Source organism: Petaurus breviceps, unplaced genomic scaffold, assembly GCF_028583685.1.
Source record: "Petaurus breviceps papuanus isolate PSGF00001 unplaced genomic scaffold, PetGlider_PUasm1.0 118, whole genome shotgun sequence".
Classification (NCBI taxonomy): Eukaryota; Metazoa; Chordata; class Mammalia; order Diprotodontia; family Petauridae; genus Petaurus; species Petaurus breviceps.
In genome coordinates this window covers 22,961,792-22,982,522 of record NW_027185616.1, presented here as the reverse complement: position 1 = coordinate 22,982,522, position 20,731 = coordinate 22,961,792, and positions in this window count along the sequence as shown.

Below are 20,731 nucleotides of genomic sequence, written 5' to 3'. Positions count from 1 at the left end.
TTGTTTTCCTGGTTCTACTTACTTCACTCTGCATCAATTCAATCTTCCCAGTTTTCTCAAACAGTCCATTTTGTCATTTTTTTATATAGCAATAATATCCTATTATATTTCTATACCATAATTTGTTTGGCCATTCCCCAATATATGGGCATCCTCTTAAATATGCATTCTTTTGCTATTAAAAAGGATTGTGATATATATATATATATATGTACATGTGCATGTATACACAAATATAGTTCTATATGTGCATACATGTTTGTACATGTGTGTATATATGTATGGGTGTGTGTATGTGTGTATGTACACACACATAATATTCCCATCCCTTCCTTCTTTGATCTCTTTAGAGCATAGGCCTAATATCTCCAATAACACTTCAAAGGATCTAGATTCAAATTCTGCCTCTGCTTAATATATGTATGACCACAGACCAATTTTTTTAACTACTCTGTACGTCTTTTTCCTTGCTCTGTAAAATGTGAGAGAGTTGGGCTCAGATCAGCTAAAGTTTTTGATTCTATGATTATAGATTATTAAAGGTCTTTTGCATTTATTTTTATTCCAGATAGTGAATGCAATGAGACTCAAAATTAAAATTGTTGTATTATTTAATCATTTTTGTTATTAGGAATGTGACTCAGGATTCATTAGGAACATAATTGTGAACACCAATTATTATTAGATTGGTGATATGCAAACTTGAAGGTTATTAAAGAGTTTGAGTTGATAGAATGATAAAAATATTAAACTAATCATCTCCTTTTCATGGATATTTACACATCTGACTAATCAGATTGTTTCAAAATATATTCACCCCCTTGCAATCTGGCTTTTGTCTCTACCATGGGACTTAAATCTCTCTAAGGTCCTCAGTGATCCTCTTATTATGGAATCAAATGGTCTTTTCTCACTCTTCATAGGCTCTGAGTCCTCTGCACCATTGGACACAGTGCTCAGCCCCTCCCTCTAGATCCTTTCCTTTGCTGAGGTTTCATGACACTGACTCCGCTGTGTTGTATCTATCTCCTACCTGTCATCCTCAGGATCTTTATCCATGCCTTACCCTCTCTGTGTAGGTACGTTCCAGACACTGTTTTGATCCCCTTGATATTCTCTCTATGTTCTGTCTCCTAGTGATCTCATTAGCTTCTGTGGGCTTGTAAGACCAGTACTTAGCACAGAGGAGGGCTGCTAGCACAGGTTCACTTTTCATCTGGTCAGACAGGAAGAAAGATTTGGAGGGGTCAATAATCTTACTTTATTCTAGTCTAGGCTTCTTAATGAGAGTTGCTGATAATGGAAGCACCAACTCCTACAGCATTCCCTAATCACCCTTCTTGCAGGGGTCTGCAAGAATCGGGGCAACTACCCCTACATTTTGATGGGGTCAATTGAGACAGGCATAGCTTGTGCATTCCCTTAAATCCCCTCAACTTCAATGGGCGCTGCTTAAGGCAAATACAGGACCCCCCCCCCGCCTGCTCAAGCCTTGATGGGGGCCGATCAAGGCACACACAGTAATCCAGCTTGTGCATTCAACCCTAAGGGTACCCTACTCAGTGACCAGTGCCCACCTGCTTTATAGGGCAACAGACAAAGAAGGCATATTTCCAGTAATAACCTTGGAAGTTTATATAGCCTCACCATTATATCTCATGGTGCAATGCAGTAGATATTTACAATTTATACACAAATGTTATATATCATTAATAATGTTTCGCAAGCGTGGTGGAGATGTGTTGAACCATAATTGTGAGAATTCATATCTAATGCCTGGGAACATGAGATTGTTATGGCTATGGAGCCTGGGAAACTAAACTCTAGAAAAGAATAACAAAAATCTACCTTACTTGCAGGGCTCATCAGGTTCATCCATATGACTCCCAACATCTAGCCCTTATCTCTCTCTTGAGGTCCACTTTACATTTCTAGCTCCCTGCCTCATATCTGTACTGGTTATCCCATACACATCTCAAAGATCTTATTATCTTTCTCTTCCCTCATTCCTGTTTCCATCTTTCTATGGAGCAAACCACCTTTCTTCCAGTCACCCAATTTCTCAATGTCAAAATCATCCTTGATTCATCACTCTACCCCATGCAATAATTTCTCAAATCTTGATGATTCTCTCTTCATAAAATCTCTTCCATCTCTTCCTTGCTCTATAATTACATGGCTTTGCCCTATCCAGACCCTCATACCTTCTTAACTTAACCCATTTCAATAATATCCTATTTGGTTTCTCTGAACCCAGAATGTCATCTCCCCAATCCATCTTCCTTATTGCTGTCAAATTGACATTCTTAACGTGGTCTCTATCACTCCACTGCTCAAAAAGTTGCAGTGTTTCCCTGTTGCTTCTGGAATTGGGTACAGACTCCTCTATTTCACATTTAAAATCCTTCACAATCTGGTTCTAACTTATCTTTCCAGACATGTTTCACATTACTCACCCTCATGCAGTCTTTATTCCTGTGAAACTGACCTACTTTCCTTATATAGGACATTGCCATTGCATTTCTTGTTTCTATGGCTTTGCATAGCTTTCACCCATGTTTGGAATGTTCTGTGCTCTCACCTCTGCTTCTGGGAATCCTTAGCTTCATTTAAGTATCAGCTTATGGTCCATTTCTTGTAAGAGGTCTTCTCTACTTCCCCCAATTGGTATTGTTCCCCACCTCTAAAATTACATTGTGTTTATTTCATATTTGCTTCTCTTTGTGCATATTGTTTTCTCCTTCCTCATCCTACAGGATGCTTGTTGATTGACTTAAACGAGTTACAGATTATACAACTGGCCAGTGCTTGAGTCAGAATTCCAACTTGGGCCCACATCTAAGATTCTTTATATTATCTCTATGTATTTCAGTTATCTATGTACAATATACAAATACATAAAGAATCTGTGACTTTCTCAGTCGGAACTCCCTGTGTGGGAGCTTTCATACCAAAGCAATTTGTCATCCTTCTTTGACATAGTATATAAGCCTATGGAACTGCTTGAGATACATAGAAAATCAATGATTTACCCTGATTACCTGATACCCTGATAGGTAGTAAATCTCAGAGGTAATATTTGAACTGAGCCCTTAGTAATTCTCAGCTCATCACTTCTTTAAATATACTTTACTACTTAAATATATAATATTTATTAATACACTATGTTCCCTTAAGTATACTATAACCCATCAGACTTTTCAGATCTATGGTTAGGTGAATAGTATGTGACCAAACAAGGGATAAAGAGAATCATAGAGGGCTGGCTAGGTGGTGCAGTTAATAGAGCACCAGCCCTGGAATCAGGAGGACCTGAGTTCAAATCTGGCCTCAGACACTTAACACTTCCTAGTCGTGTGACCTTGGGCAAGTCACTTAACCTCAATTGCCCTTCCAAAACGCAAAAAAAAAAGAGAGAGATAGAGAATCACAGAACATAATATAGATAATTTTGATTATATAAGATCAAAAAGTTTTTGCCTAAACAAAACCAATGTGGACAAAATTAGAAGACAAACAAATACCTCAGAAGAAAATCTTTGTCATAAGTTTCCTAAATAAACGTATCCTATTTAAGATATATTATAAATGGATTTAAATTTATAAGAATAAAAGTCACTTTTCCATTGATAACTGCTTATAAGCTATCAGCAACCATATGAAAAAATTCCTCTGATTACCAATAATTAGGTAAATGCAAAGAAAAACATAGCTCTCACACTCATGCAGTTGAAGATGGCAAAAAGAGAAAATGTATGTATGCACGTATGTATGTATGTATGTATGTATTCAGGAAAATAGGCATATTAATGCACTTTTGGTAGAACTGTGTATTTGTTCAGCCTTTCTAGAAAGAAATTTGGAACTATGCCCCCAATGTCAATAAATTGTGACTTTAACCAAGTAGTAACACTGGCTTAAGAAGAGCAGAGATAGAGGAAAAGGATTCATATGTAGAAAATATTAAAGCCACCCTTTTTGCACAGTGATAGCAGAAGCAACCAAAAAACTAGAAATTCAGCAGGTGAACATCTCTTTGAGAATAGCTTAACAAACTATGTTATACATGTAATGCACTATAAGAAATGATGAGAAGCAGTTAGGTAGCATGGTAAATAGAGCACCAGCCCTGGAGTCAGGAGGACCTGAGTTCAAATTTGGCCTCAGATACTTAACACTTACTAGTCATGTGACCTTGGGCAAATCACTTAACCCCAATTGCCCTGCCTTCCCCCCTCCAAAAAGACCAAAAAAAATTGATGAAATGGGAAGTTTCATAGAAAACTGGGAAGATATATGAGTTTATGTAGAGTGAAGTGAGCAGAATCAGGAAAACAATTTATGTAATGACAATAGCATTATAAACAATAACTTGCAAAGACTTAGGAATTCTGGTCTATGTAATGATAGACTGTGATGCTGGGGTATAGAAAAAGAAAAAAACAATGCAAGTCTTGAGAAGACAATGAAGAATGCAAAATGTGAAATACATTTTTTAACTATGTCAGTGTGAGAATTGGTTTTGCTTGATTTTGCATATTTGTTACAATATTTGTTGTCCTTTTGTTATTGTGTAAATTGGGGTGAGAAAAAAACATACTTGCTAATTAGAAACATAATAAAATTAAATTTAAAAAAATGAAGCTCAAGAAATAAAAGACTAATTTTTTCCCCTAAAATTTAGTTTCAGTGGTCTGTGGAAAGTACTGTGGGCAGAATATACATCATAGAAAGTTAGCAAGGTAGAGACAACCCTGTCCCCATGCATATTCCAAAGGATGACCGCTGTTGATACTGAATATATATCAAGGCGTTCTACCCACTTCCTCCATGTTCCCTTGTCACTAGTATAAATTTAGATGGTAGTTATCTCTGTTCCTTATCCCCCAGTTAATATTTCCAGAAGGCAATTGGAAACACTTTATAAAAAGTCACTTAAAAACTTAAGGATCATTAATAAAAGGGTGTTTTACAAAACTGCAATCAATGTCTTTTATTCCTTTATTTCAATTGGGAAACTTTGGCATGATGAGTATTACATTATTTCTACACAAAGGCATCAAACAATCACAACTTTTAGCAAGAAAATTATAAAATGAGAACATTTCCCAAAATGTAAATTACTATTGTACTTTTTTTTTTTCTCAAATTATCAAGTGGGTGGGGCGGCCAGGTAGCACAGCGAGTAAGAGCACCGGCTCCAGTGTTGAGAAGACCTGGATATCGAATCCCGGGCTCAGACACTTAGCACCCACCCAGAAACACCTGGTCGTGTAACCTTGAGCAAGTTACTTAACCCCAATTGCTCAGGGGCAGCCAGGTGTCTCAGCGAGTAAGAGCACCGGCTCCAGTGTCGGGATGACCTGGATCAAATCCGGGCTCAGATACTCAGCACCACACCCAGAAATAACTGGCCGTGTAACCTTGAGCAAGTTACTTATCCCCGATTGCTTTAAAAAAAAAATTATCAAGTGGGAATGCATAAGAAGGATTAGTCTTACCTAGCAAAATGGAATTGATCTGTATTACTCATATTCAATATGGTACATGCCAAACCACTTTTAAGTATCCACTAATAAGTCTTTAATGTTTTGGTTGGGTAAAAATGAAAAATTTGAGAAAATATGCATTTTTTAATAATATGAAGGAATTGCCCAATGTGTATTGTTTAGCCATTTTCCCCCCTCAATCCTCTTCATTCCATTTTAAGCATTCCAAGTCTATAGGAAATTATAAAAGATTGCTACCTTGGTAACCTTCCCTCCAAGAGAGATACAAAGGCACCATGCCCTAAAAGGAGAAAGAAACTTTTTTTAAAGTGGGTATTTGTGATTTTTCAACATAAATTTTTAAAGCTCAGAATTTTACTTGAGTTTTGTGGACTGGATACTGCTGAAGCATTATTTCTGGTTGTGAAAGGTTCAATTTAGTTGAAATACACCTGTATTGTAGTAGCAATAGGGATGAGCTGTTACTATCTTAATAGACTTTTTTGCCCTGAGGCCATTCAGGAAAAATTAATTAGAAAGGAAAGGAAAGGAAAGTAGCAACACAGTTGTTTTCTGGAAGCTATGAGGTGATTGCAATCTAATCATATTTTTTTTTTTAAATCTTAAACAATGACCATGAGAACTGTGTTTTTCTTTATCATATTTCTTCAGTTCAGCACAAAATTCCCCATCATTGTATGTTGATATAGTACCTCGTCTTCAAGTCCCAAGCCAAATACCCTCTGATACCTGAACCCCACTTCTGCAAGCCGCCACTTCTCATTATTTCATGACATATTCTTCTCATCAAATTGATATATTCTAATTTGTTATTATAGGTGTACATGTCCAGAGAATGTGTGGCATGGTGCATAGAATTTTGGGCTTGGAGGCAGGAAAGCTTGGCTTCAGATCCCATCTTTGAGGTTTCATAATTGTGTAACCCTGGGCAAATCACTTAACCTGTAAGTGTCTCAGGCAACTCCCTAGGATGTATTTTCTATCTTAGATTGGTTGCCATATGCACAGTTAGAAAGAGTTCCCACACCAGGACCTCACATATCCTTTACATAATCATGCAAGTATCTGTGTAAGTTACTTAATAGCAAGGACTTTGCCCTACTTATCTTTGTACATCCCCCATCCTGTCACAGTGAATTGTGCTTAACAGGCATTTGATTAAAGCTGGTTGGAAAAATGCCTACAAAACATCATGAACTTCAGCATCAGGCAGAAAACTATTAAACTATCCCTGTCCAACTGCCTTTGTAGCAACTTAGGAAAGCCTTTTAATTCTTTCAGGCCAAATAGGAACATATGAAGTACCGCAAAGAAGAGGAATTTAGTAATATTTGATTGCCTTGTCTAGGCATCTATATTACTATCTCAAGTTAATTTAGGTTCTAGAGCAAATGTAAGGACCAAGATTTGGTAGGCACTTGTAGTAGGGACAAATCCACTTTAGGGAGTGGTAGTAGTGGTGGTGGTGGTAATAATATAAAACTTTAAGATTTGGAAAACATTACAAATTTTACCTCATTTATTCTCAAATTAACCCTGGGAGGTTGCATTATTATCCCCATTTTACAGATGAGAAAATTGAGTCAGTCAGATTAATTTACTTGCCTAAGGCCACAAAACTCGTGTATAAGGCTAGATTTGAACTCAGGTCTTTCTGACTCCAGGTAAAGCATTCTTTCCATTGTACCATCCAGATACGTAGCTAGTACTTAGGAGTAATAATAAAGAAAATAGTTAATGCTTTTTGTGTATTATCTCATTTTTTCCTTTACAGATGCCTTGTGAGGTACATGCTTAGACTGTCCTCATTTCACAAATAAAGAAATGGAGGCTTGGGGAGTGCTAGTCATTAAATGATTCAAGTTACATCATAACCAGTGCCAAAGACTATATACATTTCAGGTTATTTTGAAATATCAGATGAATTGAATTGATCTTAGGGACAATGTATAACTTATAATAGTACTGTAACTAGATTTTTAGCTCAAAGTTCATCGGCAGGTTTTTTTTTTGTAATAACTTGCTTTAACCTAATTTAACCTCAGCAGAATTTAGAAGTTTTTTTTTTTAAAACAATCTGTCCTCATGGTTTCTGCATAACTCAATTATTTTTGTTTCAACAATCTGTGTGATATTCAACATAGATTGTCTCTTACTGCTGCTGTTTTATTCCTCCTACCCACAGAGAACTACCAAAATTAGCATTTCCTTAACGAGACGTTTTTATGTTTTGTAATCTTTACTCATGTACTAAGTACTAGTGAGATGTTATGTCATCCTGAATCTATATGCTTGCTCACAATGCATGAGATCAGTGTCATAAAAGACTCGCAGAACATTTGGGAGATTAGAAGACTCACAGAATCTGGCCTACTGAGCTTCAGAAAAAATCCAAATTGATAGAAAAAGTAAAATTGATTGTAACTCATAGGGTTGGTACTATGTGGCTAGATATGCCCTCTGTATTATGTTCTTTGCTTCTCTTCTTGGTCTTTGGGGAGTTGAAAGAGATACTCATGAAAATGAGCTGTTGACTTGACCACCAACCTAGGCCCTTTGATTTCAGTGAGGTCCTCAGGACCACCTGATAGACCATTTATTCATCTCTGGTCGATTTCCCATTGAAATCTCCCTCCTACATATTTCATCCTTTTTCTCCATATCTTTCAGTTCCTAATCCCTGTACCTGCTTATTTTGTGTAGATGTACTACCTCTGACTTTTTTCCTTAATGTTTCCTTACCTTCCTTTTCCACTCAAAATGTTCTATCGCCCTTCCCGCTGTCTTAGATGAAGTTTCCCCAACACCTAAATTACTAGTCCAATCCTGCCTTGGTAGGTCTTTTGCCTGTTCAACAGGCAAAGTTCAACATTTCCATTTTTAAAAAATTCAGCATCAGAAATATTTATTAAACTGTTAAAATAATTCAAGCATGCACATTACACAAAGTACCAGAATTTGCAGTGATGCTCCAGGACTTCAACTTCAGGGTACCTGCCTTTTATCTAATTCAGCTCTGCTTCTTGAATGGTGGTTGAAGCTAGAGTAGATCAGAAGCATCTAAGAGAGAGAATGAGGAGAAGTCATGAAGGAGAGAAGGAAGGAGGAACTCACCATGACAAAGATAGGTCGGTGTGGAGAAGGTGAGGATCAAGAGAATATTCCAGACACAAGGGGGATTATCTGCTCAAAGTTAAAGGAAAGGGCAGTTAGTGTGGGATATGGGCGGGCAGTTTGTATGAGCGTGAGTACTTAGCACTCTTACCTATTCCCCAGATCTGAAGATGGTGTGACATAGTTATCCATTGTGTTTGTAAGACAAAATGAAATAATGTATTTCCCAACTTATTTCAATCGCATCTAATGATCTAATCCCATCCTCCCTCTACCATGACTTTGGTCTGTACTTTTTATCTCCTCTTCTTCTGACCACTCAAATCTTTCCATTTCTATTTGCTTTTTCCTTTCTGCAATTATTCTCAGATCTCCCCACTCTATACACACACACCGTCTCTCTCTGTCTCTCTCTTTCTGTCTTTTTCTCTCTGTTTCTCTCCATTCTCAACTTGCTATCTCACAATTAAACTACCATTCTCTCTCTTCCCTGCCAAGTTTCTTCATAAAACAGCTTACATTTGCTTTCTCAAAACCTAGTCACTCCTTAATCCCTTCCAAGCTAACTCCTACTCTACTGTATTCCGTTAAAATCTCTTTCACAAAAGCTACCATTCAAAGATTTGAAAATTGGAAGAGAAATCAGAGGTCATCTAGTCAAACCTTTCCCATCACATGTATTGCATCCCCAATAATTATTTATCCAACCTCTACTTCAAAATTTCCAAAGATAGGGAACATACTTTCTTCTAAAGCAGTTCATGCCATTTTTTTTTGCTTTTTTTTTTTGAGGGCAGGTGGGGTTAACTGACTTGCCCAAAGTCACACAGCTAGTAAGTGTGTCAAGTGTCTGAGCTTGTATTTGAACTCAGGTCCTCCTGACTCCAGGGCTGGTGCTCTACTCACTGCACCACTTAGCCGCCCCTCATGACATTGTTAAGTATAATCACAATGGACCTAGAACCTTCTCCATTCCAAATGTAGTGCCCATTTGACCCAAATATACTACCGTTGTACCTATACCCCCAAAAGATTAAGGAAACCGGAAAAAGTTTGATGTATAAAAGTATTTATAGTAGCTCTTTTTCCCTTAGTCATCCTTTATAGCATAGAAAAATACAAAAAGAGGCCCTTTTAAACTATACGTAAAAATCGCTGTCTGTTGCATATTGTCTTAGAAGATGACACACTATCTATTTCCTTTTAATTTTTTCATTTTATTAAATATTTCCCATTTACATTTTAGTCTGGTTCTTTCACACTTTGGAGTGTCACTGACTACAGGTTTGACACCTCCGTGTTACATCATCTCCAGTTATTCCCATTCATATAATCACCATTTCATCCAAACTTTACCATCCTTAAACACGCTTCCAAGATTTCCCATACCTTTGTCTTACCATGTTCACCATGGATGTATTTCTTTCCCAGCTACTTATTCAGTCTCTACTTATCCTTCAAGGTACAGATCAAATTCTACTTCCAACATAAATCCTTCCCTGATTTCCTTCACAACCCACAGCTAGAAATCAGGTTTCATTCTACATTCTTTCAGCTTTTTGACTTAAAATGGTAAAATGAATTCTTAAGTTACACTCCTTTCCCCCTTAAATAACCATTCTCTCTCTGCCCTTTCCTTCACTTCCATATTTCTCTTACTGGTAGTCTACATTTGTTTTCTCTATTCTCTCACAACCTATTTACTACAGAGTCCCATAAATAGACCTTTAGAGTCTGGTTGGTTGGTCTTCATTCTTCAAGAGGACCAAAATCACATCAGTATGTTAGAGTGTAGTTTGTGTGTCTGACTATGACTGATCAGACCAATATGACCTTGGAATGCTCTACCACAGGTCAGGCACAAATGGTCAGTGTGAACATTCGGGATGGATTCTCCAAATTTGCCCATTCTGCATTTTCTTTGAGCTGTCTCCATTCTGCTTTGCTCATAGAGCATAGCACCTTCTCTGATGTGGGCAGGCCATGCTGAGTGGTCCTGTGCCAGTGTCTCCCAAGTCACACAATCTCCACAGTTCTTAAGAGTGACCTTGAGAGTGTCCCTGTAATTGCTTCTTCTGACTACCATGTGAAAGTTTGCCCTGTGTGAGTTTGTTGTTTTTTGTTTGCTTTAGAGCGTAAACCAATGGAAAAAGATCTGGTTTTGGAGTGAGAATAAGGGGTAACATTCAAAGTCTGTCACTATCTAACTTTAGGCAAGTGGCTTCACTTCTCTGAACTTAGCTTCCTCATCTATAAATGAGATTAATTACATGACCTCCAAACTCCCTTACAACTCAAAATGTGTGTATCCTAAGCTTTTTATTGTTTATCTTTCTCAGCTCCATAACTAAGCTGTAACCTTGGTGAGGGCAGGTACTGTTCTTATCCCCACAATACCTGGCATAGAACACTGTAGAATTCAGAGGCCTGGAGCCTCGAGGCCACACTCTGGTGTAGATTGTAGTGTTCAGTAAGTATTACTTGATTGAAGAACACTAGTCATTTTTTGAAAGATCATGGTATTTAAACACACCCAGCCTGCCAGTATCTCTGTGAAAATATGTGAACTTGCATGCATGACTCTGTTATGAGAGAGACAGAGACAGAGAGAGAGAGAGAGAGAGAGAGAGAGAGAGAGAGAGAGACAGAGAGAGACAGAGAGAGACAGAGAGAGAGACAGAGAGACAGAGACAGAGAGACAGAGACAGAGAGAGACAGAGAGATACAGAGACAGAGAGAGAGAGGGAGGGAGACAGAGAGAGACAGAGAGAGAGAGAGAGAGAGAGAGACAGAGACAGATTAAAGAGAGTGTGTAATAATGTTATCACCTGATTTATGTCCATAGGGACTATTTTTAGAATACCCTTGAATTGTTAGCTACTTCCTACTCTCTTTACACTATCTCAAAAAAAACGACAATAATAATCCTGGAGCGTCTTCAGTAGAACCATGTGTCTGCTTATGGTAATTTTGTCTCTGTTTACTTTCAGAGGAGCTCTTAGGCTATACCACTTTGCCATTTGTTTAACGTAATATTCTTCACATAAGGACTTGGAACATTTGTTAACTTAGCAAACTGCAATTTCCACTCACCATTGTGTAGGTGTTATAATTACATTGTTATCTTATATCTCCTGTGGGTTTAGAGGAGGCTTTTTCATTGGTTCTATGGTCTTCATCTTTTATTAGCATTTTGAAAATAAATTTTAGAGCATAACGAGATTAGCCCATGTTCCATATATTGTATAGCAGAGTCAATTAAGCATTTGTTCATCTGGAACAATGTCTACTACTCTTTTTAGGGGGAAAATGAAAACCTTGGTAAAAATGTTTTATTAAGTTTTTAAAAGAGTTTTTTTTCCCTTTCATTTGATTCTTCAGCAATTTAACCAAATTCAGTCCATTTACCTAAAGATTTAAATCACTTTCTTTTTTTTATTGGACTGAATTTTAATTAGCTGATAGTTATACAAATTAGATAAATGAAAATTTACACAACACACATAACCTAATAGTTCTTTGAAATAGTAATATATTTTAGGTTTCCTTCTAGTTTTAATAGTATTAATTATTCTTCTCCCCTTTCAAAATAAAGACAGCATACAAACAGAAAACAAAATATTAAATATGTACATACAAACCCTCATGCTAGAAAACTACATTATAGTTGTCTTATGTAAAGTCTGGCATGTTGAATGGATTGTACTCGCTGTGCTGCTGTCTGCTCTTCCTTAGTCAGAGGTGACAACTCCAGATCTGCTTATTCCTCGAGTTGTACCATTTTCATTGTATTATTTAAAGTAGCACGAATACAGTTCATAGACTCTTTCTGTTCAACAGCAACTTGTTCCAAGTGGGCACACAAAGTCTTATATCGAGACTTCATCATTGACAATTCCTTTAAAAGTGTAAGTGGATTTTCCTCTCCTGACGAATCATCAGGAAGACTTTTCTTGACTTCAAATTCCAGCTTGTGTTGAATGTAATCCAGATCAGATTCTGCTTTCTGGAATGTCACTTCCAGCTTAGTGACCGCCACCTCCATGTTGAATGGTTAACATTCCTCAGGTGGCCAATTTAAATCACTTTCAAGGGATTTGGTGTTCAGTTTGATAAATAGGAAGCCCCTAGGTACAAGGCATTATACTAGTTTCCAGGAATGTAATTACATGACTTAAAAACAAGCTGTACCCCTCTGGACTGTACAACCTACTGGAGAATGCCCCATATAAAATAGATAGTTTAAAACAAGATATTATAGGGAGCTTGAATAACTAGTATATCAGAAAAGTATTGTCTTAGTATGTGGCACCTAAGCTGAGCCTAGACTCCAGCCAGGTATTTTTTTAGATATATATTTTTTTGAATGGACAAAAATCAATTTTCTCCCCCATGGCACCTCTTTTCCCCTTTACCACTTCCCACAGAAAAATAAAAATAAAAATTCTTGCTAAAAAATGTATAGTCAAGCAAAACATTTACACATTGCCCGTGTCCAAGGAAAATATGTCTCATTCTGTACCCTGATTCCCTACTCCTGTCAGGAGATTGGTGGTATGCTTTATTATTAGACCTCTGGGTCTTAATTAGGAATCGCCATGATCAGAATTCCCAAGACAAAATTCTTTAGAGTATTATTATTATTGTAAATTGTTCTCCTTGTTCTGTCCACTTCACTATGCATCAGTTCATGCAAGTCTTCCCAAATTTCCTTTTCATCATTTCTTGTAGCACCATAACTATTCCATTTTATTTTTAAAATTTTATTTATTTACTTTTAGTTTACAACATTCAGTTCCACAATCCCTTGAGTTTCATCCATTCTATTTTTATAACATAATTTTTTTCGGGTATTTCCCAGTTGCTGAAAAAGAAGGAAGGGAGTAGAATAAGCATTTTTATAGTTCCTACTATATGCTGGGCACTGTGGTAAGCACGTATTACAAATATCATCTCATTTGATTCTCATAACAACCCTGACAAGTAAGTGCTATCATTAACTGAAGCAGAGTTCAATGACTTTCCTAGGGTATCTAAGGCAAAAATTGAACTCTGGTTGTCTTGGGTCCAGCCCCACTTCTCCCATAACTTTCTGGTTCTTTACTACTAAAAAAGACCTGGTGTAAATATTTTCTGTATATATCAGTTATTTTCCTTTTTCTTTGATTTCTTTGGGCATATATTCCTAGTAGTGATGCTGTTGAGTGAAAGGGTATGCATAATTTATTGACTTTTATTTATTTTATTTATTAACCTTTCAAGATGTTTTTGGATCCTAATTTTCTCATGTGACCTGTTAGCTCTCTCTTGAAACTTTGTATCATCTCTAAATTCATAATAATGACCCTAAATCATTGTAAATGAAAAGTTGCTAAAAAGCACAGGGCCATATTCTTCCTGTGGACCTTCTACTAGAGACTTCCTTTGAAGTTAACACTGAATCATTAACAAAATGCAAATTCACTTCACTCTGTTCTTGTGCCAAGAATATTATGAGCTACTTTGCCTGAGCTTTGAGCAAATCTATATAAATTGCATCTGTGGTATTCCCTTGGTCTACCTGCCTAGGAACCCTATTTGAAAAGGGAAATGGCATTAATCTTTTATGACTGAAATCAAGACCTGGCTCTGACATTTAAGAGTTGTGTTATAAAGACAAATGACTGAACATCTCTGAACTTTAGTTTACTCATCAATAAAGCTGATTGATTGACAATAACACTTGAACTATCTATCTACTTCCTGTTGTTGTCAGGAGGAAACTTCCGCATACTATATAAACATAAGCTTTCCTTAATATTACCTGTTACTACCTTGAGCTTTCCTTTTCTGTCCAAAATTATTTTGCAATTTTATGTAAAATTCCTGGAAGGGCATTTTCCTGGAAAGGATTGATAAATTATGAAGAATATGATTTTCTCTTTACCATTTTCACTTTTATTAAACTTCTAAAAAATTCTTAGAGAATGTATAAATTACCTAAGCAATATTTGGAATAGTTAAAAAAAAATAAAAATATATGCTCATTGGCAGAGGGAGCACATAAAACATAAAATTCCTTCATATACTTTGAAAAAAACATAAAAAATGAATAACATGCTTAGCAAATCTAATTATAGTCAATTCTGTTTTAAGGTATTCATTTTTAAGCCAAATATTAGGCCATTAAATAAGATTAAATTTTATGCTATTTTCATCCTCTTAGATAAGCTATTGCACTATGCCAGGGCACAATAATATTGTATACCACATATGGGATTCAAGAGATCATAGATTTATAGCTGGAAGGAATGTTAGTGGAGGTAACCTGGTCTAACATTCTCATTCGACAGATGAGGAAACTGAGGCCCAGAGATAGTACATGATTTGCCCAAGATCACACAGGTAATAAAAGGCAGAACCAGGATTTGAATCTAGATGCTTCAGTTCCAAATATAATGTTTTCTATTTCACCATGCTGGCCTAATATGTATTGTATAAGAATGGTTAATGAATAAACCTTGGAGGAAAGCTTAACTTTAATTTGCCTTATGATTGATCATGGAGACTTCGAATTCTGACTTTGGATGGAGAGAGGAGGGAGAGGTCTGCGTCTATGCTTTAATTGGTGTTTAGGAAACTTCCAGTGAATGATCAGCAATTCATCTGCAATTTTATAGCATGAAAGAGTTACCTTGATAAATGGAAACCTAAGTGAATGCCTATGACCACACAGCTGCTGTATGTTAGAGGGATGATTTGAACTTAGGATTTTTTATTTCAAGGCTAGTCTTTATTTCTTCAGGGAGAGACAAGATAATATAGTGGCAATATAATATATTGTGTGTATGGATGTATGTACATGTATATGCATATAGAGAGGCAGTATGTGCATATGTATGTATCACGTATACATGCATGTGTGCGTTTGTGCACATATACACTTTTCCCTTTTTCAATTCTCTTTAGGAAACTATTCAGTTTTTGTTCACCCTTTCTGTCCAATCAAAAAGCATTTATTAATCACTAAGTATATTCCAGGCACTTTGCTAAGCATTGGGCATACGAAAAGGGCTTCCTAGATCTACACTCAGTCAACCTGGGAGCCTTTCTACATAATCAGAGAGATCATAGAATAGCTCTCTAGAACACATTACTATCCCGTGTTGGCAGGGCCTAGGAATAGGAGAGGTCAGGAAATGTACCAAGAACAATAAATACAAATATTAATTTATGTATATTCATTCTAGTGCTAATTGGTTGGAGTAGGTAAGAGGTGATGAAAAGGAGAGATTGCTTTAGACATATTCTTTATGAGGAAGACAAGGGATCATAACATCAGAGATGTAGAGCTGAAGTGCGTGTTCACAATTATCTAATTCTTCCAATTCTTTCCTCTCTCTTTTTTATAGATGAGAAAACTACTTTGGGCTAGAGTGGTTAAATGATATACCTAAGGTCATATACATAGGTAGTATCAGAGGCAGGCTTTGAATACAGGTCTCATGACTCAAAATCCAGTGTTCTTTCCATCAGAACACATTGTCTCATTAGTCAATTATTTACTAATTTTAATTTCAGATTTAAAAGTAGGCTGTGGGGGCATTTAGGTGGCACTAAACAGAGCACTGACCCTGGAGTCAGGAGGACCTGAGTTCAAATCCTGCCCCAGACACTCACTAGCCATGTGACCTTGGGCAAGTCACTTAACCACAATTGCCCTGCCTTCCCTCCTTCAAAGAGCAAAAAATAAAAATAAAAGTAGGGTGTGTATGAAGCTTCAAAATATTTATAATATATATACAAATTAATAAAATTTGACTTGATAAATGATAAAGCACAATTGATGTTTTTAGAGACTGTCATCAATAAAGATTCACCCCACCTCCAGCAGAATTACATGTTTTTTTTAATACATTCTGTATTTCAAGCTCAAAAGTGTTTTGCAATTTAGGGAGTGAACATTTTTGCTGCAGTCATTTAGAGGCACATTTTCATAAGGAAAAAATAAATACCCAAATCCTTGAATTTTAACAATATAATCTTTTTCTATGATAGTTATTTCAGCCCCTTATGATTGATCACTTAAACTATTTGCCTCTAGTGATCCATGCACATAGGAAATTGCTAATGCCTAAAGAGTTTTGAAGTTGTAATTATGGACAGAGATGCACAGTCAATTTAGTGTAGAGGCCTTGAGTTATAGGAAAGAATGAAGTTGACAGTGTACATTTAAGATTGAAAATTTTTCCTTTTGAGTTCACAGAATCTTTGAAATCTATCCATAGACCCCTAATTCTGCAGAATAAGGTACAGAATTAAAGTCATAAGGCTCTCTTTTCCTCTATCCTCCAAAAAAAATCTCCTCCCTCTTTCTCTACATTCTTCTGTCCGTATATCACAGTCATGGGCATAACATTGTATAATGATGAAAAATAGCAATAAGAAAAAATTTATATGCGTCTTCCCCAAGATATATAACTATGGGAGACTGTTTATAGCATAATTCCCCACACCCAAAAGGTCAGATTCCAGTCTTGTTAATACAAAAGAATCATTTCTTTGCTGGCAGGTGGGGGAATAGGGATAACTGGACAAGAAAGTCAATGTTGGGGGAAAATCAGTAAAAGGAATTTTCACTGCCAGATCTCATATTGTGCTATAAAGTAGAATTATCTAATGGTATTAGATTTTTAAAAACAATCAGTGGAATAGAATAAATAATCCTATATTGGAAATAAAAAGTATCGAAAAGACAAAAGTATAAGAAATAATAAAAAAATGCAACATTACTTAACAAAAATAATTTGGAAATTGGGAATGGAGAAATTAAATTAGAGCTATGCTCCATAGCATATAATGTACTACATTTCAAGAGAATAAATAATTTAGGTTTTTAACATCTTACATATAAAAGAAAATAGAATGATATTCCCATAACTTTGTAAAGCAAAAGAATAATTCAATAAATAGAAAAAATTATAGTGAACAAATGATAGATATCTTTTATTATATAAAAATAAATGGCCTTTTCACCAAAAAGAAAATGCATCGAAAATAAAAATAAACAAATTGGAAAAATATTTGCTGAAAATACTTCTGATTAAAAAGTGACATCATCAGCTACTAAGAATTTGATGTAAACTGATGAGTAAGTTCCTTTTTCCAATGGATAAATATGATCCATAGGTATAAAGAATATAAAATGTTACTAACCAACTTGAATACTCTAGTATAAAAAAAATGTACTTTGGAAACATTTAAAAATACCATGTTCCATTAACTCAACCAGTGAAGACTTTAAAATAATAAAAATTCAATGTTGGCAGGTTTGTAGAGAAACACTAATATACTGCTAGCCGTATTTTAAACAGGAAAGTGAATGCCTGCCCAAAGATACCTAACTGCTCTTTTCATTTTGACCCAAGGATACCGACAATTCTGTTTTGATATTGTTGAAAAGAAAGAAAAAAAGTATTTCAACAAGAATGTTCATAGCAGCTTTATTTGTATGGAGGGGGCGGGAACATGCACATACCACACGTGTGTGGGCACACACACATACATATTTAACAACTCAAATATCCAAATAAACCTGGGAAAATATCTCCACACTAACAACTCTCATTTGAAAACACAATGTGGACAGAATTCATTAAAGGATGTTGTTTTTAAGACAATCAAAAATCTTGAGATTATGGGCAATGAGCAAATTATATTAGCTCAAACTTCCATAGTGTATCATGATCAATGCTGAATCCTCTGGGAATAGTTTTACTTAAATTATGTACTTCTCTGCTCCAGGTTGAAATGGCTATTCTTTTAACCTCCATTCCAGAACTCCGTGCATAATGAATTCCCCTTGGAGCTGTTTTATCATTGTTTGTGGTCATGCCCTTTTTCCTAGGTCTGCAACTTTTTTCTTTTTTTCCTAAAATTTGATTTTATTATTTTTTTCCTTTTTAACAAGCATTTTTCTCCTTCCTGTTCTCCCTCCCCGTGGACAATTTTAAAAATAAAGAAAACCCTAATAAAAATATTCATAGTTAAGCAAAGCAAATTCCCACTTTGGTCACATCCAAAAACGTATGTTTTGTTTTACACCCATCATTTCTTTACCAGACAATGGGGAACATGTGCCATCTTCTGTCCCCTGGAATCATGGCTTGTTTCATCTTCCAAAAGCTTTCAAAGTGTTTTTTTCTTTATAATTTTTGTCATCATTTTTCTCCTATGCTCATTCCATTCTGTATCAGTTCATAGGAGTCTTCCCATTTTCATCAAAAATTGTCAATCAACTCATTTTTATGGTACGATAATATTCATTTCCATTTATTTACTCTAATTGTCTAGCCATTCCTCAATTCACCTTCTTTTCTAGCTTTTTACTACTGAAAAAACTGATACACACAGAGAGATATTTTATATACAGGTGCTTTGTCTCTTTTTCTTAGCTCTTTGAGGCACATTTCTAGTCCACTTGGCCCACTCTTAAGTCACTGCTTGGTCTCTTCTTTTTGTTGATGTCTATTGCCATGGCATAATGGATTGGGAATCATAAGTCTTGGATTCAAACTCTGCCTTTGCTTCTTACTCTATTATATTGGACAAGTCACTTAACCATCTCTAAGCATCACACTCTTCATCTGTAAGAATGAATGTGTTGGTAATCCAACATAGTAGTTAGTAGTAGATAAGTAGTTAGATCATCTCTAAAATCTCTTCCATCCCTAGAAATTCCATGATCCTGTCCAATTGACATAGTCCACTTTTTCATCTGCAAAGCTATTTCTGGCTCTGGTAACAAGCTGTATCTTAGGTAATTTGAATAAGCCCACCACCAACACATTCTCTTAATAAATTGGGAAATAATCTGCACATCTAGCCAGTCCTGGAACAATTAAACATTGGAACTATAATGTGGCATTTGGAAGAGTCCTTTGCTTTGGAAGCTTCAAACGCAAAAAGTGTTAATTCCAGTCCAGTTCAGGATGATATACTAGCTCTCCCAAAAGGCACCAGACCAGGAAATGGACCAGTGAGAGGCAATGGGCACCACTCCAGATGTCAATTGAAGCTAGATGTAAGCATCTCCTTAAGTATTCCCTTCAGCTCTCTCAACTGTGGCCCCTAACTGAGGTTACATAAGTGGACTTGAATCCATTTACAATGTTACATCAGTCACAATTCCTTAGCTATTCAAAAGTATCACTGTACTAGAAAAATCATGCTGAGCCCAGAATTGTAGGATGTGGAGGGGGTGAAGGGAAGCAAATGGGCAAAAGAGAAAGATAATGAGTGTTTGTCATCCTAGATCTAGCCATTTGTATTCTGACACAAGGTGTGTGTGTGTGTGTGTGTGTGTGTGTGTGTGTGTGTGTGTGTGTGTGTCTTACACATTCAATCCAGTGTTTCCTGGGCACAGAGAAATGATGTTTTGATTTGGGGATGCTTGAAAATCTACTTGTATCCTCCATTGTATTTCTGCATTCCACATCTGTGCCTTCAGCCTTTGCTTTGACATAATATCTCTCCTTCACTCCTTTTCCTATTGCATGGTGAAGATAAAGCTAGTTTGCCCCATATTTCAGTGTTCCAATGATCTGTGAGTTCATTGCTTTGGGTGCTTCTTCAACCCACACAAGATTGCAGCTCCTTTATACCCTACTCAATTATTATCTTTGAGACTTCCTGTGGCCAGAGTAATGATCCTGCTGTGTCCAGTGCAGCAATGGGTCTTTCTAAAAATGGCTAGTCTGACCAAGAAATATACTTTTCAACTAGGCAGGACTCTAAATAGGACATTAGAGAACAAGGGTTATCTTTACAATTCAGTGAAGTATCAAAGCATAATTTTAATGGAAATGTCTCGTAGCCAAGGCACAATTTAGGTCAAACTACTCAAACTTTAAAAAAATTAATGCAAAACAGTTTGGAGATCCCTCTGTACTGTTTGTTTTTCTTTTAATTATCTGCTTCCTGTCTACTTGAAATATCTGGATCTTTTTAGGTATCTTTGAAGCTGAATTCTTTCATGAATAGCTCATAATCATTTAGTGTACATTCATACAAATACTCCCTACATTATAGAAAACTTTGCCAAATAGTCCATTGATTAGAGGCAAGGT